This window comes from Rhinolophus sinicus, linkage group LG03, assembly GCF_036562045.2.
Source record: "Rhinolophus sinicus isolate RSC01 linkage group LG03, ASM3656204v1, whole genome shotgun sequence".
Classification (NCBI taxonomy): Eukaryota; Metazoa; Chordata; class Mammalia; order Chiroptera; family Rhinolophidae; genus Rhinolophus; species Rhinolophus sinicus.
In genome coordinates this window covers 134,335,338-134,359,157 of record NC_133753.1, presented here as the reverse complement: position 1 = coordinate 134,359,157, position 23,820 = coordinate 134,335,338, and the positions used below count along the sequence as shown (strand labels likewise).

Sequence of the window (23,820 nt, the reverse complement as noted above, 5' to 3'; positions counted from 1 at the left end):
AGCTCCTTTTGTTTTTTTGTTTGTTTGTTTGTTTTGGTTTTTAATTCCTGGGTAGTTGTAGTGTATCTCTTTCCTCCATAAACCTTAGTGTTCTCTTTCACGCACATCTACCAAATCTTTCCCAAACCCTACCCCACAATTTTTCATACACCACTTCCCTGAGGAAGACATTTTAGAACTTCAACCCAGGGGCATTCGTCACCAGGTTCTCCTTGAGCACCTTGATTTTGTCATCTGTATAGTGGCCACAATAGTAATAACAACCTAATATGATCATTGTTAGGATTAATATATTAAAATGCTTAAAAAGATGCCCATTGCCTAGTAAATGTTCAATACAGTCTACTAATTAATTATTGCTAAAGAGATGGCATGGAATAAATGGTTAGCTTGTGAGCTTTGGAAACTTTGGATTTGTCTAGAGAAAAATCAAATGAGTTTGAAATCAAATTCAGCCAATTAATAGCTAGATGATTTGGGTCAAGTTTTTACATAACTCTAGTTTCATTTTTTCATCTGTAAAATTTTTAAAGTGATAGAGATGCATGATACCTACCAGAACACCACAACAGTAATTTTAGATATTTGCTTACTTTAACTTTTAATCTCAAAAATCTTAAAAAATGATTAGGAAGAGAAGTATTCTATTCATCTTTTGTGTTACCTTAATAATCTTTGACAATTCCTTATATGTTATCTATTCAATAAATATTTACATCTTTAATAGAGAAAAGGATTTTGTGAAGATTTCATAAATCTAATGTATAGAAGAGTCAGTTTAGTTTACAACAGTTGAGGAAAATTAGTCTTGACCGTGAATTGTATAGGGTAAAGAAAAACTGAAGTTTCTTGGTTCAAATTTCACTTTTTGTAAAGCTCTTTTCAGTTTTAACTAGAATGAAAGGAAAAACCTAAATTGGATTTATTACATTAAACTGAGATTCTGCACAGCGTTTACCTAATTTCAGGCAATTTGAGAGCAATGAAGAGATAATTGAGTAACTAAACTGGTAAAATAAGAGACTCAAATCCAAGTTGTTTCTACATGAATTAGTTTCACTTACCATATCCTCTATTCTCACTAAACTTTTAAACGGTACTATACATTTAATATGGATGAAAATCAAATTACAGAGATAAAGAGACATTTAAAAGCAAATATAGAACGGAAAGAAAGAACCTTCTGGAAGGAAATCATCTGCTCGAAACCCTTCGGAAATAGCAAATTAGCAAGTGGCAAAATGGGAAGAATTATGCTGAGAACTTCAAGTTATTCAATGATCAGGAAAGTTTTTATAAGAACTTATGCCAGGATTTTTAAAATGCTTAGTATGTTTTTCCAATATGTGTGTGTGTGTGTGTGTGTGTGTGTGTGCGTGCGCGCACGCGTGTTCTTTAGGAAAAATATGGCTTTAAAGGTTTCTTTTTTTTTTGTATTTTTATTTGAAAAATAATACATGAAAATGCTAAAAAGTAAATAAACAAATAAATGATGCAAATGTTAAAGTTAATCTCCCTCTCACACCAGTGTTTCCCCTAGTACTCTTTTCCCAGAGTCAATGACTATTTTAAAACTCATGCAATCATGTATAACCTTTGAAAATTGGTAACAGTCTGTATATAACGTGCAGCCCACTGCTTTTTAAAATTTAACTCTGTATTATTCTATATAATCTAGATTAACTACATTCTTATTCATGGTTGTAAAACATTCGTCATACTTCCATATAGTATACGGAGCTGTCACAATGTATTTACCTACAAAGGTTCCCTACAGATGGGCGATTGTTGCTTCCTGTTTTTTGCTTTAATAAACAATATTACAGTGAACATTCTTGCTCCCCTCTTGCTATACTTTGTAAGTATAAACTATTGGAATATAATCCTACGTAGAATTTCTGTTTCAAAGACTAGGTTTAATTTGGCAGCTATTAGTAACGGCTAAATTGAAAGAATTTGAACAATTTAAAATCCCATTATTTTTATGAGTGAACCTGTCTCACCATCAACTCACCTACATGTACTCTGACTCTATATTATCAGACATTTGATAATACAATTTATTCCCTGGTTTATCATTTGGCACTTGAATTAGTTATTGTTTTTATCATACAGAAGTTTTATCATATTTTCCTTTATGAATTTTGAATAGTATGTATTCTTTTAACACGTTTGTTATTACAAGAGATTCTCTTAATCTCCTAGTTTTCTTCTAGCACTTGTATATTTTTATTTTTAACTTTAATCCATTGATTCAGCTGGATTTTATTTTTTAATAAGGAGTGAGCTCTATTGTTTCTATTTTTCCCCCAGAGAATGAATTAATCATCCCAATACCAATACCATATATTTCTTGTTTACACTGAATAATCTTCTTGTTCTCAGTGATTTGATATTAATACTACAAACACATTTGAGTATTTGTATATGTAGCACTGTGATAAGACAATGATGAACACAGACACTATCTTTCCCTCATGGAGTTTAAATTTTAATGGGAGATATTAGAAAAAAAGTAAACAGACAGTAAGTAAAATATTGTTCTATGCAATTTATAATAATAATGAACAATTACTGAGCATTTACTACGTACTTGACTCTATTTCAGGGGTTGTCACTCTACTGACCATGGCCAATCCAGTCAGCATCCTGTTTTCACACAGCCGGTAAGCAAAGATGAAATTTACATTTTTGAAAGATTGTAAAAACAAAGAGAGAAAGAAAGAAAGAAAGGAAGGAAGGAAGGAAGGAAGGAAGGAAGGAAGGAAGGAAGGAAGGAAGGAAGGAAAGAAAGAAAGAAAAGGAAAAAAGAAAGAAAGAACAAACAATATAAAAGGCAGATCATATATGACTTGCAAAGCCTAAAATATTAGTTATCTAACCCTTTACAGAAGTTTGCCGACTTGAGTCTTTCTTATGAGAAAAAGAAAAAGCCAGACATACAAAGGGAGAGGAAAAATGCCAGGAAGATACAGGAAGTGTGTTTAAAGAACTTGCAGCAATACAACTTTGGTGTATTTGAGGTATTTGAAGATAATCAATGTGGGTAACATGTAACTAGGTGAGCTAAGGAAAAGTGGAAATTTTGGAGACACAGTAAAGACCAGTTCTTGTAACAATTTGTAGACCTTGGTAAGAAATTTAAGTTTCATTAAATGAATATGTGGGAAGTCATTGAAAAACAAGAAGGGGTATTAGGTGAGCTAATTTATGTTAAGATAACTTTTGTGGATGTATGAAGAGTGGAATACAGCAAGGCCAGTTTTGATAGTGCTGCAATAATCCTGGCAAAGCAGAGCAAAGAGACAAGGAAATAAAAGGATTTGTTACAGGATTATCTTGGGGATGTGAAGAAAAGGGAATAATGCTTAGGTTTCTGGCCTGAGCAATTAATTGGATGGATGGTGGTACTCTTCGCTAATAAGGGTAAGACACAAAGATTTCTGAGGAAAAAATTAAAATGCATGTGTTTGATATGCAAAGGTCGAGATGTCATGTGACTCTCAGTAGAAGAGCAGAGTCCGGGGCCCTATGTCTGAGAATTTCAAGCATGTAGTAGCAATAGACCATGGGAGCCAGGAAAGGAGATGAGACACAGCAGATACAAGAACAGAAGGAAAGCCAGAAATAAGTGGAAACCAAGGGAGGAGAATGTTTGCAGAAGGTGGGCAGAAACATTTGTTGTTGTAGAGTTGGACAGGGAGGACCCAGGGCCAGCATGCACCTCTAAGTCATAGCCTGAAGGACAGGGCATAACTGATCATGGCCAGCGACTGAGTGTCTTATTCCATCACGTCCTCCATTAATGGAAAGAGGAATATCAGGATGTCAGCAGGCAGTCACACAGACCACCTGCGGTGTCTGTTTCTAGAAATTAGGCACTATAATTAATACAACTTTATTAACTAAGAAACACAAACAAGTGAATTTAAAAACAAAATAAACAAAAATACTTAGGTAGAAATTTCCCCCTCATAATGATTTTCTGTGAGAGATTCTGGAATATGTCTCCTTATTATCTTCCTCTACCCTTCCAGTAACACCTCCAATTTACCTGTCTTTTCTGAGTTAAACAGCTTCTTGGATATATAGGCAGCTGGGTGCTGGTGAGGCCTGGGGCTTCATTATGGTCTCAGAGAGAACTGGTGTGATGATTTCCCAAAGAAAGTTTCAGGTTAATGTCAAATTCTGGGAATAGTTTAGACTTCGGAGAATTCTGGGTTACTGGGAAGTGGACCACCAGCTTCCTATGAGTGTTCTGATTCTTCTAGGCGAGACCAAGAAAAAGCTAAAAAGATATAGCTACCCTAGCTTCTAAAGATGGGAGACTAGTGGCAAGTTTTCCCTGTGTGCCTCCACAAGGGATTGGAGGATTGGAGACCTTCCACTTTAACACTTAACATGTCCCCCACCTCCAGCACACACACTCACACGTTCTCTCTCTCTCTCTCTCTCTCTCTCTCTCTCTCTCTCTCTCTCTCTCTCTCTCTCTCTCTCTCTCGCACACACACACAATTTAAAAGTGTGTTTAATTGTATTTTTTTAATTAAAGTTTATTGAGGTGACACTGATTAGTAAAGTTACATAGGTATCAGATGTACAATTATGTAATAAATCATTTAATATCACATTGTGTGCTCACCACCCAGACTCAGTTCTCCTTCCATCACCATATATGTGATCCCTTGCATGAAAGGAGAGAAGGTTGGCACTCCCCTTGACAAGGATGGAAGAGGTCCTCGGGCCAAACCACACGCATATGCAGTTAAGGCGTTGTGCCACCTACTTCACTTCATTGTACTCTAATGGCCGTGCTACTGATGAGATTTCTGATGCCACTCCTATACTTATTCCTGGGCAGTCTTTTTTCCTCCCTGAAATCTTACAGAATTTTCTCTGTGTATTATTACATTGGATGAAACTTACATTAGCCTTTCAATTTGAAAACTTGTATTTTAGCTCAGGGAAATGTGTCCTAATAGGATTTAAATAATTTTCACCCCTTTATTGTCACTATTCTCTTCTCTTAAACTTCATACTAGATAAAATTTTATGTTTCTGGATTTATTTTCCAGGTAGTTTTACTGTTTAGTTCTCGTTTTCTCTTTTTGTCCGTCTTCTATTTCAGTAGCTATTGCTATCTAATCAACCACCCCAAACTCAGTTACTTAAAACAATAATTATTTATTATTGCTCCAATGTCTCTGGGTCAGCTGGGCAGTGTTTCTGGTCACAGCTAGATTCACATAGATTTCTATCATCATCTGTGGCTACTTACAAGACTGAGGTAGAAAAGGCACATGATGAGTCTCTAACAACTTTTCACATGTCAGGTGACAGGGAAGTTATTTAAGATGAATAGGACGTCAAAAGGACTTAAGAGCCAAGTTGAAGATGCTTCCAATAGGCAAGATGAGACAATGCGAACCTAAAAATAAGGGTAATAACCACAGTTCATCGAAACACATTTAACATGTTTAAATCCTTGAGTACATAATGATACAAAAAACAAAACAACAACAACCAAAAAAGAACCCCAGCTAATCAGTTACTTTTGAATGACTCTTTGAAAACTAGGAAATAAAAGTAGAAAACCAAGCATTTATCTTGTCTTTCCTATACAAACTATGTCTCTAGGAGATAAAAAATAATGGCTAAAGTGACATATCTTTTCAGACAATGTTCCAAAAAATAAATAAAAAAGAAATGGTCAGATTGGAATATCACCATTTTGCAACTCTTAATGAATTAATGATTTAAATAATGAGCATCAGTGATTGCTAACATTACTAAAAAGACAGACAAACAAGACTATTCAATAGTGTTGTCAAAAAAATAAGACTCTTAAGTCCAACTCAGTTTATAGAAAATACAGAGGAACATTTTAAACTACGTCATGTGAATACAATCAACAAAGTCGAGACAGTGGGAAAAGCTGTAAGACAAATGCTCCAATTTCTTCAACAAATAAACTACAAGGGAGAAAAAGAAAATGAGACAGAGGCTAAACTAAATTACAATATTTAGGGATGTACTCTTGATAATAAACTTACAAAGAAAAGCAAAGAAGTGTTTACCATAAAGTTAGCCTACTGGCTACTCTTAGAGGGAGGGAGAGGATTGTGTTTGGAGGGAACATGTGGAAAGGGTCTAGGACGGCCACAAAAATCTATCCTGCAAGGGTAAGGGAGGTGGTTCAAGGGTGGTCAGACTATGGTAATTGGTTAAGCTACCTATGTATTTAGGTGCTTAGGTGTTTTCTTTTTGTGTGTTGGTATGAAATTCAACAATACAAGAATTTTTATAAATGCATCCACTAAGTCTTTCATTTCTGACTTGTAATGGGATAGCCTGTATCAGAAAAACACTATCAGGGGCAACTAGAAAAGGCAAATGATAAAAAAGAAAGAAAGGAAGGAAGGAAGGAAGGAGGGAGGGAGGGAGGGAGGGAGGGAGGGAGGGAGGGAGGGAGGGAGGAAGGAAGGAAGGAAGGAAGGAAGGAAGGAAGGAAGGAAGGAAGGAAGGAAACAAAAACGTGGTCAAAGGCCGCAGGATTTAAGGGCCTAACAGAACCTGGAAAAAGGGAAAGATTGCATTTAGTCCAAATTTCTGCACAAAGCTTTCCTTCCAGGTACTTACTAATTAAGCTAGAAATCAAATAGCATGTACGTAGATAAGTAGAAAACCCATAACTATTGGAATTGAAGTAATGAACTGTTAAAGAATGCTAAAAAGTTAAAAAAAGAAATCACACTGTATATTAAAATATATTTTAACTGAATTAAATATCAACGATTGTGAGATGCAGCTAACGCAGTGTGAGGAAGTTCAATAGCTTTAAATACTTATAAGTGGAGGAAGCCGACAGATTAATGTAATCCAGAGGTAAACCCTGACAATCTGCACCAATTAGACCTATCTGCCAGGGACCACTGCTTCCAAAGGGCTGATGGTCTGGCAGGTGTCCTAACAGTCTTGCTGGGAAAGCTCTGCGGAGTCTTGATCTTTTCCAGGATATAAAACAAAAGTGTAATGAAACATTTGAATTAATGGGGAGAAATTTTTCTGGTTATATAGAGTATTTCAGAAAGAGCTGCCTAAGGAAACAAACGGACAAGAGACATTTCCCAATCTTTCCCCACAATTTTCACCAGCAAGATATGTGCCAGTTGGAATCTTAAACCTTCCATAGTCACCCATCTTTATTCCATAGTACATAATTATTGTGAATCCAAGAACAACAAGATAATAACTTCCATTTGCATGAAAAATGTTTAATTATTACTACAAGCAATCACTGTCTTTAAAAATCTTTTTGTAAAGGAGGCTTATAAACCTTACTTAGTTCATGAGCACTTCTATTTTTTTTGTAGGAATATTCTGTATTGAAGCCAGAAGCAATTGTATAGGCAATCATGAAAAATGACATTATTTCTATTCTTAAATCTGTATTTAATCTGACCTAGGCAGTCTGAAATGAACTTTTTCTTTTCCTGAATGAGGTCTGTCATCAATTAAACCTAATAATCAGAGCATTAATCTCACAATAGCATTTTTCATTATGCCATTATAAAGTCTACTTAATACCCTTTAGCAGAAATAATTCAATCTTTATTGCTCTTTAATGAGCTCTGAATATTAGCGCTAGTTTGAATGTGAAAAGGCATTAGGGTACAAAAGACTATGGGAAGGAAGACCCATCAATAGATGAAGAAGGGCTTCTCCGAAGCTAACACCGTAAAAAAGACCTTGATATTTACATACTTGAAAGATGCACAATGAAAGAGTTTTAAACCTAAGATCCCCAAAAGTAGACAAATATTCCACTGGTAGACAAACCCAGACAGAAGGCTCAGCTGCCTCCTCACGGAACTCCCATTAAACTTTTTGAGGATACCATGATTTCTAATTTCAGCATTAACAGGAAGAAAATAAAATTTAATATTACATAATTATGATAATGATAATTTAATTTTTCTGCCATCTGGATATAAAATTTGGAATGATTGGGATAGTTTAATTAAAACCAAAAATAATGTTTAACATGACTAATGTCAATTCCCTTATGATAGGCTGGCTCATAAAACAAAATCCAGCTACTAGATACGTTAAAGTGTATTTAAATGAAGTTAAAAGACAAGTGGAAAATAAATTGCTGTGCATATTCAAAGCCAAAAGTAAAAATGAAGACATATACCTTTAAAATGTAATCTTACCAAAAATAATATAGATTGAATATAAATCTAATTAGAAACCATATAGTTTCTGTTACTGCTATAAATAATATTTTAAAATTAATATGGAAAGTTGCATGAGTAAAAATTACCAAAAACATTTGGGGGGAAAAAAAAGAATCATCGAAGATTACTTGCCGTACAAGATAATTGAAACCTGTTATAAAGTGGCCATAATAAAAATGTAAACATAGTATTGGCAAATAGTTTAGTGAAATAAAACCAGAGTCCAAAAATAGATGTACTAGATATGGAAAACATAGTATATGATAAAAGTACCATCTGAATTTAAAGGGAAAAGATAAATTTTTAACAAATAATATTGGCATAATTAGCTATTCATCTAAAATAAACAAAAACTCATACATTCTGTTTCATAGCATATTTAATATAAAAATAATTCCGCTATAGATTGAAATCTACACATAATCATAAAGATGTTAAAATAAATGTAAGATAATATTTGCAAATCTTTGGATGAAAAGAGTCTTTTAACAAGATACTAAATTCAAGAGAAAAGACTGATAGATTTGACTACTAAAATATTTGTAATTATAACACCATAAACAAAGTATAAAGAAAAATATAGATAAATAATTTTTGCAAAATATATGATTAATTTTCTAAGCACCTACAAAATATAAAAGTAATAGCAGTCTGATAGAAAAATATGAGCAAATAGAAATAAAATAACAGAGATACCACTCTATATTCATTTGCTATAAAAAAAGTTTTTTAAATGACAACATCCAATATTGCTGAGCTTGTGAAAAATTTTAATGGGCTGATGGAATTGAAATCTTCACAAATAACAAGAAATAACAGGAATTGTCTAAAATTGAAAAGTGAAGAAACATAACTAAATTCAGAACATGATTCTGAACTGAATCATTTTGCTGTAAATGACATTATTGTCCTTTGACAAATCAGGATTAGACAGCAGTGTGAGTCAGTGTTAATTTTTTGATACTTATAGTTGTATTCTAGTTATATCAGAGAATGACCTTTTTTTGCAGGAAATACAGGCTAAAAGTATTTGCAGATATAAGGACATCATTTCAGCAGCTAAGTTTTTGTTCTGTACTTGCAACTTTAAATTTCAAATATTTTTATATACACACAAAAAACAAATTTTGAGAAGTATATTCTATAAAAGTATAAAAGCAGAATGGACAAAGTTACTTATATCCAGTGAGGATTCGAAAAAATCTATATATCGAGCAAAGAGGCAAAATTAATTAAATTATCACACATCCATAATATGCTTTGTAGCCATGCAAATGAATTAAAACTGTGTGTTTAATTTCCACATCTGACCATTGATGGCCTTAGAGAGGACCAATGCAAGGAGAAAGGTTCTGCTGGGTGTAGCTATAACCATGGTGAGTGCCTTGGCTGACCTGTAGGGTGATTATTCCGACAAAGAGAAAGATGCTAACAACCCTTACTCCTAGGCACCAAAATGCTTCAAGAGAAAAGTCATGTTTTTCATTCCAACAAATTATTTGGAAAAAAAAAATTTTTTTGGTAGTAACAAGCTAAATCCACCCAATGTTGCATAGTTACGTGTATGTTTCTTATATCAGAAATTTTCAAACTGCCACAATATAACCATGTGTTCCCATTCTTCAGAACCAATTCATACCAATAAAATCAGTAACTAATGTCCTATCAGTGTTGTTTCTAGACATTTACTTATTTTATTAAAGTTATGGTCTCTATGAGACAAATGTGAATGATGAACTCAAGTTAATTCTGAGCAGGAAGCTGAAGTAGCAATGCAGAAAACATAAGTTTTATCCCTAAAAGAGTTAATATTCCTTTTTTCTATAATGAGCTGCTATTCTTTAAGGAAGTCCAGGTTAAATATTTGTCAATTTCAAGACTTAGATTGTTGATTTTGGTGGCACTGAAATGCAGACAATAAGGAAAGAAAAACAAGGCTTCACAAGCACTGTGATGACCTGCCGGTGTAGGTCCTATGTTTATCAGGCCCACACCAGCAACAGGACAACATTTTACATTCAGATAATATCCAAAAGGGGTGGGGAGGGGGCGGAGAAAGAATCAGCACTCTAGGATCAGAAAATAATTCATAGGAACTCAATATAAACAATTTAAATTTCATTATCGACTTACTAAATATTTCAGTTAATGAGAACATCTCATCTCTTCCTTTTTACCTTCCTACCCAACATCAGTTTGGAGCATTCACCCACTAGAGCACATTTGGGAATTTGAATTAGAGCATGAGAAATGCTGGTCTCCACAGGACATGCCAAAGACCTAAGAGACACTTGAGCTCTATTTACATTTACTCTAGATTGATCGTCGGCCTCACAGCTCAAGTTTTTGCTATAGTATACACTCTTGACAATGGCTTATTTGGCCACTTTGAAAAATAGTGTTGCCATTTATCTCCAGCTAACAAGTCTGGTCAGCGATTTAGATGCCTGAAAAAATGTTCTTCCACTATGGGAAGGGACAAAACAGCGAAATTATCAGAGTAGGCTTTGGATGGCTCCATCTTAATTTGGTATAATTCATTTCAACAAGGATGTGTTGACCATTTACCACTAACTGTGTTATGTTAAGCAAAAGGAAATATATGACAAAATTCTGACTCTAAAAGGGCATATACGGAAGATGTTCTGGATCACTCCCTAACCCTGGACTTTCTGCTCTAGGTGTGTAAACAGCTGGGTTTTGTGCTATGTTCTAAGATGAGAAACAAAATATCTGGGGTTTTCTGCTCAAGCCTCTTAATAGGGACAAGATTTTAACTTTTATTGTTTTCCTCTTCAAATTACATTGTAAGTTCCTCAAAAATAAGAATTATCCAGTGTAATATAATTATTTTATATCCCACTGCCATGCCCCATCCATCACACCTTCACATGCACACACACAAATACTCCTCAATACGTCCTATTCAGATGAACTGTCACTATAAATGTAAAATGATTTTTTCTCATTATCTTGTCCTTAAAGTTTCCATTTTGATGCCCAGCTTTCTTTATTCGGAAAGTCATTTTCAGACATCATTTTTTTCAGATTATCAACTGTCTGTTCAATAAATGTATCAGTTCAACGAATATAAAACTACTTAATTAGTGATTATTGAAAGAGAGAAAACAGTTCCTCTTCCTCCTTGCAGAGAGGTTCTAACACTCAACAACAACAACACTTAGCTTTATAAAGGGGAGAATCATCTTACGTGTTCTCCCTGTCCTTCATACCACCTGCCCCTCAGGCTCTACTAGCATTGTCAAAAATCAGTAAATAGATGCACATGCTTAGGATAAGGTAAGAATACAGATGCCATCTTCCTTTATCATAGAAGAATTTTACACAATTAAATGTGGATATATGTATCATATACCTTATGTATCAGATTTTTAGAACTGCCATTACAAAATACCACCAATTAGATGGTTTGACAACAGACATTTTTTTCGCACAGTCTGCAGGCTAGAAGTCCAAGATCAGGGAGCTGGCAGAGTTGGTTTCCCCTAAGGTCTCTCTGCTTGCCTTACCGATGACTACCTCCTGGCTGCCTCTTCATATGGTCCTCCTTCTGTGCACACACATTCATGGTGTCTGTCTAGGTGTCCTGGTCTCCTTACAAGGACACCATTCATATTGAATCAGGGCTTAGGGCCTACAAAAACAAACAAACAAACAAAACAAAACAAAAACTCATTTTAACCTATTACCTATTTACCTCTTTAAAAGCCCTGTCTCCACAGAGAGTCGCATTATGAAGTACTGGGGTTAGGTACTTCAACATGTGGATTTTGGGGGACACAATTTAGGCCATAGCACCTTACTAGCAGCTATTCAATGGATGTAAAGATGAGGCAGTCCCTGGTTTCAATGAGCAGAGCATGCACTCTAGCGGGGAGATAAACCAATAAACATAATAATATTAGTGAGAATATTAGTACGACAAAATGAAACATGCCAAATCTTAATGTCAGAAAAAGGGGGGATTATACTAATTTGGAAGGATAGGGAAAGAGTTTGTGGAGCAGGTGGTATTTGAAGATGAGCCTTCTGGAATCCTTGGCATGGGAAATGAAGATCAGACATTAATTAAATACTTCATGAGTCTTTAATCTTCAACACACTCTTTAGGTTGGTAGTTTTGCTCTCATTTTTAAAAGAGGCACATTGATATTTAGATCACTTAGTTATATTATAACATCAAACAGCTTTCAAATGAAATGTCAGGATCTATCTTATTCTAATTTCCCTGATATGAAGGGTTGAGAAAAAAGAAAGAATACTATAAAGCCCAAAATAAATTTATCAGGGTATTGCAAGAGCTGTTTACCATGAAAAATATCAATAAATGTAACCTACCCAATAATATATTAAAAGAACAAATCACGTGATCACTATAAATATAGACAAAATTATTAGATAATTCAACATTATTTTTTATTAAGAAAAACATTCTTGGAAAAATAGAATTTTTGTAATCTAATAAAGGAAATATATGAAAAATCCATAGCAAACATTAATCTGAATATTGAAACTTTAAAAGCAGTCTCATTAAAATCTAGAAAAGGACAGGTTTCGATGAAGCTTTTTACTTGATATACTGGCAAAAGCAGTTATACAAGAACAAGAAATAAAAGACATAAACATTGGGAAAAAAGATAAGATTGATGTGGTTAATATTAAGAAAAAAACAGAACACATGTTACTAGAGGCAACTAGAGACATGGAATAGCGAAGGGACACAGGTGGATGCAGCTGTTTTGTAAGGATTTAGGTTCACAGGTTGGCTGGTGGGTTTTGGGATTTTTTTTGTAATTTTGTATATCTTACATATACACTGAATACAGTTTTATATATTAAATATTACAAAATAATCTTAAAGTATGCAAAATATTAATTTTCATTCCAACAACAAGCTAGTGTTTAAAAATTTGTCTCCAAACTGATTTTCATGCAATGTCCATACATATGATCAAAATTGGGCTTACACATGTAAACCAGTTTCTCTAAATTCAGTGATGTTTTTTCCAATATTTAATTCTCTTGAAAACAGTTGCTAAGTAAATACAACCTACTGAAATAACTCTTACGTATAGACTATTTCACTCAATAGAATACCTCTAATCCTATATATTAATTATATTAATTCCTATATATTTCTTTATAAATCATATTAAATCTCTCAACCTATTTTATTTTTCATGTTATTTTGATCTAGGAAGACTTTTTAGTCTTGATCTTGGAGGAAATTCTAAACTTGCCATGTAAAAGGGGTTATTAGGAAATGTTTTCTCTGGCTCTTATACCTGAATAAGTATGTTCTGTGTGCTTGAATAGTACGGGACCATTTTTAGTGTTTAGAAGGACACAGGCACCAAGCCTGCTGAAGAAGAAAAGGGAGCCAAGTAACAGTCCATCCTGATGCTTTTCTTAAATCATATGTCACTTGGAGATGCCACTTTCTGCAACTTGTACTTATTAAGAATGCTTTATTTACCAAGCACTAATCTGTTATGCATTATAAAATAATGTAGGACAAGCAAGCAAACCAACCAACAATTACTTATTAAAGTAGGATAAGTGCTGGGCTAGAAATACTAAGGAAACACAAAAGAGAGGTAACTTTCCTCTAAGAGAGTTAGAGGAAAAATCCTTAGACTATTAATGAGATTTTTGCTTTTAGGGATTTTGTATATGCTTGTAGTCAGTAGAATAATGCCCCCCAAATTGGTCCACATCCTAATCTCTGGACACTGTGAATAATTTATATTACATGGCAAGGGGACATTAGGGTTGCTGATGGAATTAATATTGCTAACCAACTGGTCTTCATGATAAAGAGATTACCCTGAATTATCCAAGTGGACCCAATGTAATCACAAAAGTCCTTTAAATGTGAAGGATGGAGGAACAAGAATCAGTGAGGATGATGCAACAGGCTATTGATGACTCTGAAGATGGAAAGGGCCTATGTGCCAAGGACTGTGGATAGTCTCTAGAAGCTAGAAAAGGCAAGAAAATGGATTCTCCTCTAAAGCCCAGTCTTGATTTTAGACCACTGATACCCATTTTGGACTTCTAAATTGTCAGACCTGTAAGATAATACAAATACATTGTTTTAAGCCACTAACTGTGGTAATTTGTCACAGTAGTCATATAAGCTAATAAAGTACACCATATCAAGTTAAGAAGTTCAGTTGATTCCTAGCTCTCTGAGAGTTTTTGTCATGAAATGATGTTGAATTACTGAGAATGCTTAAATTTACTTAGATTAGTTATATTTCTGTATCTAGTAATATGGTTATGTGGCTTTCCATTTTTAACATTTAAATGGTGCATTACACTAATTTTTGAATATTAAACAAGCCTTGCATTCCTGGTAAAACCCACACTTGATCTATATATATATATATATATAGATGCCAGGGATGCCAAAAAAAAAAAGTATACACATGACTTGTATTCATCTTTTGTTATCAGTATATATTGAGTATTACAATTTTAATACAGTTTTTTTCCTTTCTTAAAATGTGTATATATTTTTTGCACCATATATATATTTGATCTATTAACATTTTGTTCCAAAACATTTGAATCTATTTTTATGGGAGCTATTCACCTGTGGTTTCTTTCGTTAAAAGATATTTTATTCTGATATTAGGAGAATCAGGTGGAATGAGAATGTAAAAGATTTTGTAGAATTGCTAGACTTCCCCCCCAAAAAAAGCATCTGTGTCTAGTTTTCTGAGTCCTCAGATAGTTGCTTTTTGTATTATGTCTGTAGATTTTAGTTGTAATTAGTGTAACTAATGTAGATATGCTAGTGAGCTTTTTCCATATTTGCTGGCACTAGAGGGCTCTGTGTAGTATTTGTTTGGTTTGGTTTGGTTCATGCTTGACACAATGTGCTTCTAATATCTGGCAATTTGCATCTTTTATTATTTATGAAAATGTTTTCATTATTTCTTCAAATATTACTCATCCTCCTTTGATTTTATTGTCTCTTTCTGGGTCTCCAGTTAAACATGTTAGAGCTTTTTATTCTGTCCTTACCTCTTAGCTACTCTTTTAATTTTAATTTTCTTGTATATCTGGATAATTTCGTCATATCTTCCACTACAATAATTTTCAATTTAATTCTGCCTACTTTGCTGCTAAATTCTTCATCAATTTTTTAAAATTTCAATAGTTATATATTTTTTTAACTTTATTTTGTTTTCATTGTGATGTTTAATTTTCTATGTCAACTTGGCTAGGCTATGGTGCCCAGTTTTTTGGTCAAAAACTAGTCTAGATGTTGCTGTAAAAGTATTTTGTACGTGTGATTACATTTACAACCAGTTGATTGTATGTAAAGCAGATTACTCTTGATAATGTGGTTGGGCCTCATACATTCAGTTGAAGGTCTTAAGATTAAATCAGTTTTCTTGAAAAACAAGGAATTCTATCTAAAGAATGTAACATAGAAATATTGCCTGAGTTTCCAGCCTGTCAACTTGTTCTATAATTTACAAACTTGCAAGCCTCCACAAGCATGTGAGCCAATTCCTTAAATAAATATATATCATACAGAGGATACCAAAAAAATGTATACACATATTAAGAAAGGAAGAAAAAAACTATTAAAATTGTAATATTTAATATATATTGATAACAAAAGATGAATACAAGTCACATTTGGCATCTGCAATTACAAGAGGTGCTCAAAGTGGTTACCATCAGCATCTAGATGTTTCTGATTACGGCGAACTACTACTTGAGCAACGTTGACCAAAGTGTCCACTTGTATACATTTTTTTGGCACCCCAGTATATATAACTCGATAGATATACAACGTGTGTGTGTGTGTGTGAGAGAGAGAGAGTATAGATAGATGGATAGATAGATAGATAGATAGATAGATAGATAGATAGATAGATAGATAAATAGATAGATCCTATTGGTTCTGTTTCTCCAATGAACCCTAACTGATATAGTTATCAAATGTCTGGACATTACTGTAGTTTCTTATTTTTGTTGTCTCATTTTTATTTTGGTAAATATTTCCAACATAGGAATTTAGAAGTGTATATCTGATACTTGCAATGTTTGAATCCCAGGGAATTTAAATATGTTGTTTATTGTTGTGATAATACTCATGATGATTTGGTTCCCTGTGTATAGGATGATCTTTAATTGTGAGCTCATATTTGATTAATTTATTATATGGAAAATGTGCTGGCAAAAATTGAAAGTGTTTTCTCCTTGACAGGATTCACATTTGCCTCTGCTGTCAGCCAGGCAGTATTACCAATCTAGAGTCACTTCTGCCCCTTTTCTTGTTCTCAGATTGCCTTAAAGTCTCATATTCAGCTATCCTTATTTTGTGTTATTGGTCCAAAGCTTAATTTGGGGATCACTGGTTTGATATTGGCACTTGACCTCAGATAATTGTGCTCTTTGTGTTGTTGTTTTTTGGGGTTTTTTTTACTGTATGAGGTTTCCTTTATTCCCTGTGAGTATATACACATACACATTTTATGCAATATCTAAACATTTTGTGGTAGGAAAGCCCCCTTGTAATATCTGGTCTGACATATTTCCTGCAGCACATTGCTGCTGCTGAGGATTTTCTTCATAAATTATGCAGATAATTAACAGATAATTGGAGTAGTCAATGGAAATAAAATATGATTTTGTGATAATTGAAAACCTATAGAATTTGTATAACAAAATATTTTTGATACATTTAATTATTTTTATTTAATGCTTTGAACTTTGTTTCTAATAGAATGCCAGAGACTTGTGGACTTGGATATAAAATAGGGGATGGCTGAACAAAACGTATCTCTAGAATTCCATAAATTCAAGTTTGGGTGATTTAACATCTCTTACAGCAATGCTGAGGGTTGTATTTATCACTTGGAGCCTCACAGAGCCAAAAAGTCTGCTTGAAATATTTTTATACTTGGAGAAATCTTATTTTTGGTGGCAGGGGGTGAGGAACAAAGATGGGGAGGACATCAGTCAGAAGATAAAACAATTTATCTTATGTATAAATCACAGACTCATGGAAACTAAAGTTTGAAAATGACCCAATAAGTCATCTAATCCATCTCTTTGTCAAAAAAGAACTACTTCCTCAGGAATTTAAAGGAAAGAGTCTTGTTCCATTGATTTTTAAAACTCCCTTCAGGCCTATCTTTCTCCTTTTAAACTAACTATCTTAGTTATAGTAATATTTGCTTGGCATAAAAGTCTTTTCAAAATGCCAGGAATTAGAATGGTAATGTTCTGTGAAAATGTTTGGAATGACATATAAATCAAGAATAAATGTTCTATTATACAAAATTCAGAAACTTTATATCAGCTAATATTGTGAATCAGCATACATTCCAAGTAAAAGAATTAGCAAATGACCTAAATAGAGATTGCTTTAGATAATAAATATATCACTCAAATTCTGCCCAAGCATAAATGAGACATATTTGAATGTTACACATTAGCTTGACTTCAGAGTAACCACAAGTGAGTATAAATGCTATCTTTCCAGGCCATAGCCAAAACAGTAGCTCAGTAGCTCATTTCCTCTTAATGATTTAACTGGACTCCCTGATCCTGTCCAAACCACTATACGCATTTAGTGATTACATGTCCCTGTAAAACCTAGATCTGGTCTTGTCATGTGACAATTCAAAAACTTTTGGTTATTCTAGTTCCCTCCTGAATAAAGTTTAAATAATTCAGCTTAGAATGCATCTTCTATCTAATTTTCCAGTTTCATTTCCTACAGATATTGTCCCCTCTCTCTTCTGTGTCTTCTGTGCTTTGCTTGTCTTAGTCCACTTGCTATTTCCTAAACACGTCCCCTATTTTCTGGAATCATCGTCTTTGCTTGGATGTTTGCCAGTCGCCCTCTCCCCCTAAGTCTATAATCACCTGCTAGGGTTTTAAATATTCCCTAAATTTTATTTCACCTAATAACTTCTTTGAAAATTGTCTCAGAATCCTCTAGTTAAAATCAATCTCTCTTCTGTATCCTTCAAGAGGATGAATTTTTCCCTCTATTATAGCATTTACCATAGAACTTGCATTGCATAAGTTTATTAAGCATCAGTTTCCTACTACACTGAGTTAATTATTGTTCATATGACATAGGGATTTGCACATACATAAAATATGGATAGTATATATATATATATATGGCCTGGGGCTAGAAAAAATGGAGTTTGGAATCTTGGTTTAGCCATGAAATAAATAGCTTTGCACAATTTACTTAACCTTTTTTAGCATCAGTTTCCTCATCAATAAAATGAATTTACAATATCTAACTCATAAGATTTCATGAAGATTAAATGATATAATGCTAATGTAAAACATTTAGGATAGTACATGACATAGTAAACACCCAATAAATATTAACTATTATTATTGTTATGATCATTTTTATAATTTCACATGGTTGCTATTTAATATAAATCACTATAAAACCAAAAAAACAAAACCAAATATCAATTCAAATATAAATATCACAAATATTTGATAAAGTTTGGAGATTCTGTATGGGAGCCATAGATACCCAATCTATGTCCTATGACATAGAATTCTAAGCACTTAAATGTATACTGATGGAAACTGTAGATGGTAACCAACAAAATATCCTGTAATGAAGCAGGAATGTATGTTTGACATGCGGTTCACCTCACCCTACTCCGCACTATTTATTGGCGAACATTCCTTCTGTCCCATTTGACACAAAACAATTTTTAAACAAATAAAACTCAGGCAACCAAGAAGTAGAATTCAGTTCTAAATCTCTAGAACCAGTTTACTTGGGAGGAAAAAAATGTACATGTGTACATCCCCATTCTAAATATACTTTCTTCAGGGAAATATTGTTTGGTTATAAAAAAAGCTTTATAAAAGTTTTATAATATATCGAAGTTTTGATTTATGATTCTAACCTTATAAGCAAATAAGCCTTGTTTTGGAATTTGCCTCATAGAGTCTCTCCCCCAAAAAATCCATGACATTTTGTTTCACCTACAGTTATCCAATAAAAATCCAAGCCTAGTTTTCAAGATCCTGACCAAATGCCTCTCCATAGTAACTCTTTCTAGTACCTTTTTATAATTCCCAGAATAAAGAGTCATTCCCTCTTATGAGGTTTCCCTGGTACAAAGCAATAAAATGAAACTAGGACTGCAATAGTGATAAGAACTAATTGATCTGTAGAAATTTATCTCACCTAATAATTATGAGCTCCTTAAAGTATGAACAGTATATTTTTCAGCTTTCTCCCATTTGATACGGAGCCAGTCACTGACTCATAGAAGGTACTCCATATGCATTTGCTGAATTAAAAAATAATAACAACTATAGAATCAAAGAAGGCTTTGTGATAGAAAATTCTAATTAGGAAGACATCAGGAAAAAAGATTTAAAATTTGCCTCAAGTTACACACACACACACACACACACACACACACACACACACACACAATTAGATTTTCCCAGGCTTTTCCAGCTCTCATTACTGAATGACTTTATTATCCCTTTGTTGGAGTTATCATTGCAAAGGAAATTTACCCAGCCTTAACTATAAACTCAAGAAACTCAAGCCTCTGCTACTACTAGTATTCTTCTATTCTTTAAATATATGTAATTGTAATTGAAAGGAGAGCTCCTGCTCAGAATAGTCTCTCCCTTAACTCTCCTGGCCTACACATGAATCTGTCCTTTTCCTCCTGGTTCAGCTAAGATTAAATTGGAATTTTTCAAAAGAAACATTTCTGGGTAGCTAATGGAACCACAAGCACAGTGACAAGAGGAAAACATATGAAAATGAAAGTATTACAATGTACAGAAGTTCAAATACATTAATCAGTTAATTAGCTACTAACCCCTATCGGACATGCCTCAGAAGGCCTCCCAAAATAAAATCCATGACACATTATCTCACTCCTAACCAACTGAAATTTTTAGCCTTAGAGCTCTATCATTTCAATCCAGAGGCATTTGGAAAATGAAGGGTATGTGTCTATCTTGACAGAAGTCCACAAGCTATTAAGGACATGACAGGAGCTCCCCACCAACAACCAACTCAAATTAGAAAATAGAGATGATAGCTTTGCACTGGCATCGGTAACAAAACAATGATGAAACGTGTGTGATATAAGAAGAAACATGTCATTCAACTTCAAAGATGGAAATTAGTTCTTTTGAAGAAGCACAGGTAGTTGAGACGATAAATTACAATGTCAAATTAGATAGACATCTTCAATATAACTCAGTCCTATAGTCATGCAAGGTTCTTTTGGACTCGATACTGAGAGAGATTGTATCAGTTGTGTCACAGAATAGAGAGATGTGATGTGATGTTTTTCACATGAATGATAGGCCCGTGCCTAGAATGAACCATTCAGTTCTGTGCTTGTAGGTGCCCAAAGATCTAGATAAATTGAAAGGACTTCAGAGGAGAGGGAGAAAAAGCAATTAGTGGAATACAAAATTGGATGGATGAACTAACTGAAAACAAGAGGTGCTGCATTTGAGATTTATAAGCAAAAACTTGAGGGAAAATTTGTTTGGGGCAATTTTACTGATACCAACATGTTCTAATCTTTGTATAAATTAACCTTTGGGATAAATTAATATGTTGTATTTTAGACATATACTAAAATAATTAGATAAAATGATCAGTAAGCATATTATCAATGAAAAATTTCCACCTCAGGTTAATGACCATCAAATGCTACTCAAAGTATGGCAAGAGAAATACAGTGTCAGCATCCCCCAAAACTCAGAATCTCAGGTGTCCACCAAGACCTCCTGAGCCTGGATCTGTGCGTTAACAAGGTCTCAGGTAATTTAAGGATGTACATTAAAACTTGAAAAGAACTGGTAACATACCAAAGAAGTTTTAGTTTAGTTAGAAATTTTCACCTTGCCATTTATTAGCTATGTGATCATGAACAGGTCACTTAATCTCCACATACTTGAAATTCCTCATCTGTAAAAGGGGTATAATAATATCAACTTCTGAGCATTATGCTGAGGATTTTTGAAATAATACATATGAAATCTTGATCAGAGTAATGAGGGACCTATAAATGGTAGCATATGTAAATGATATAATGGTTGCTTATCTATGAGGGAGAGAAAAGAACAAGTGGGAGGAAAATAAAATGAAGGAAAAGGAAAGGGGAAGAACGAAGAAATAGTAAAATATTATGTTCTGAAGATCAGTAAGAACACTTTTTATCTTTCACTCATGTATTTCAGTCTCTCCACCCTTGGACGCTTTTTTGCTTTGTTACTAATGCTTTCCTGCTCTCTCTTTGAAATAAATATTCTTTTGTCCTAATTCTGTGATTCCAACATCCTCCCAGTGTGTCACACTTATGAGACCTCCCAAAAAGGAGCGATAGGAGACTTGCTTAAACCTTTGGGGTGGGGAAGTTGGGAAATCTTGGCATCCATTCCTCACCCACATTTATACTGTAGCTCTGAATGAGTTGAGTATACATGTCTCTACCTCATGGTGCAAACTCCAAAAAGATTCTAGAAGATAAAATTTCCGGTTCCATTTGACTTCTTGCCGTGGGGTCCAGAACTAGGCTGAAGAGTTGGTAATAGGGATGTTAAAAAAAAAAAAAAATTATCCTGACACTTGCTAAAGTAGAGAGGAAAACTTTATTCAGATCCATTGAGGGAGGTGTTGAGACTGTTGCAACAGGAGGAAGAGGTCAGCTTAACTCCAAATACAGCAAAGACAGCTGGCAATTTGAGCAATGAGCAGCATGAAGGGGTTGGTGCATGGAAAATGACTAAGAGGAGGCATCAAGGTTGGGGGGCTTCTTGCTAAAGGCAGGCCAGGGTGTTCAGATATCAAGAGTGGAGGATTCTCTCTCATCTGACTTTGCAGGATTCTTACTAAACTGGACTATGCAAGTGAAGGGTAACAGAATATGCTGCCCCAAAATAAGCCACTTTGGCATAAAGTTTATTTTGAGCTAAACACAATTGGAAAGAAACAGATACAGGAAAAGGTCTCTGTTCTTTCTGTTTGCCTAAAAGCATGATATAAATTTGTAAAGGTGCCGCCCGCTCTCCTCTTCAGGAAGGACAGAAATTAATCACTGGTCACAACTGTAGACTTGTATCAGACCAGCGATGGCACCAAAGGAACCTATATAACAAACTTTACTAACTTGTCCTTATCTTCTATTAGTTCCTCCTTGCATCATTATCTTCCCACAATTTGCCACACTAGAAGCTCAAAGTCCTTTTCCTTTGTCTTGCCACTTCTCTACAACATTATTTTTGTTTGTTAAGATGCTATGTAAGCTCAAGTTTAATCACCCCTTTGAGTTATTCACCATTGAGCACTCCCACATATATGCATGATTCATATGTTAATAAACATCTGTTAAAGTTGGGACTCAAGGACTGAGAAAAAAAAAAAAAAAAAAGGTGGGGGGAGCTCACAGGTGACTGACTAAGGTTTAATCAAGGAGAGAGACTTTGTGAGGGTCAGTGTCCAGAGTACACACACACACACACACACACACACGCACACAGAACATGTATGGAAATCCAACTTTCTAAACTGCCATGAGGCAGGCTCTTTTCTCTAGGGACATCTTTACCGTAAACTTAAATAAGAAGAGAGGCCTTTCAGACTTTGCTTTTATTGAAGAAGCAGAAAGTTTCAGGCAAACAGCATATGACATAATTTCAAGGTCAAAGGAATTACTTGCTACTGGTGGCTTTAACCAAGATAACTCAAAACAAAACAATCACCATCATGACTTAAAGAAGTTTGGAAAGGAGGAGCACGTTGGGAGAAGCAATACTGGTGTGAGAGAGAGAGAGAGAGAGAGAGAGAGAGAGACAGAGAGACAGAGAAACAGAGAGACAGAGAGACAGAGACACAGAGAGAGACAGAGAGAGAGAGAGAGAGAGAAACCGTATAAACTTTAAAATAAGAAGGATGTATTTTCGTTAGTAAATTCAGGGTTATCAAGTTGCAAAAAAAAAACAAAACCAAGAGAGAGAGCAAGAGAGAGATATAGACTATAAAATAGCTCCCTGACTTGCTGTCACATTGAAATATATTTTACCTAATATCAAATAAATGAGGTAAGTATTACATTAAGTTTAATGCTGTTACTGTTTTTATGGATACTTGAATCTCCAACACAAGAGCCTCTAGAGCAATGGCTGTTATCACAAGTCAGAGTACTATAAAGTTCTTATCAAAAAAGTGTAAATTTTGTTATCACTTACGAAGCATCCTTTTACAGATTTAAAAAAAATCCCTTTGCTAGTAAAACAGTAAAACAGACTCCAAATCACATTTTTCACTGTAACAAGATTATTTTCTTAAAGACTCCCAGTTAGCTTATATTTAAAAATGAATTTCCTTAAGTGATCCACATTTTTATTTACAATACCTCTGGAATGCTATGAAGAACTAGAATAAAATTCTCTGAGAGCAGGCAGCCTCTCAAAATTATTTCTTAATGAATAGGAGTGTACTGTGGAGGTAGCAGTAATTTACATTGAAACAAAATCAAGAAACATAAATTTGATTGGC

At 34.2% G+C, this 23,820-nt stretch overlaps 1 long non-coding RNA gene and 1 pseudogene across 1 annotated transcript in view; both read left to right on the top strand.

The window, feature by feature from the left end:
• The window catches only part of LOC141570402 (uncharacterized), a 430,720-nt gene that overhangs the window by 306,673 nt on the left and 100,227 nt on the right, over positions 1-23,820 (top strand). Inside the window, exon 3 of the long non-coding RNA XR_012494406.1 lies at positions 2,609-2,666. This is a non-coding gene — a long non-coding RNA (uncharacterized LOC141570402). The remainder of the gene's footprint in view (positions 1-2,608; positions 2,667-23,820) is intronic.
• Positions 4,683-4,799, top strand: LOC141570935 (U6atac minor spliceosomal RNA; annotated as a pseudogene).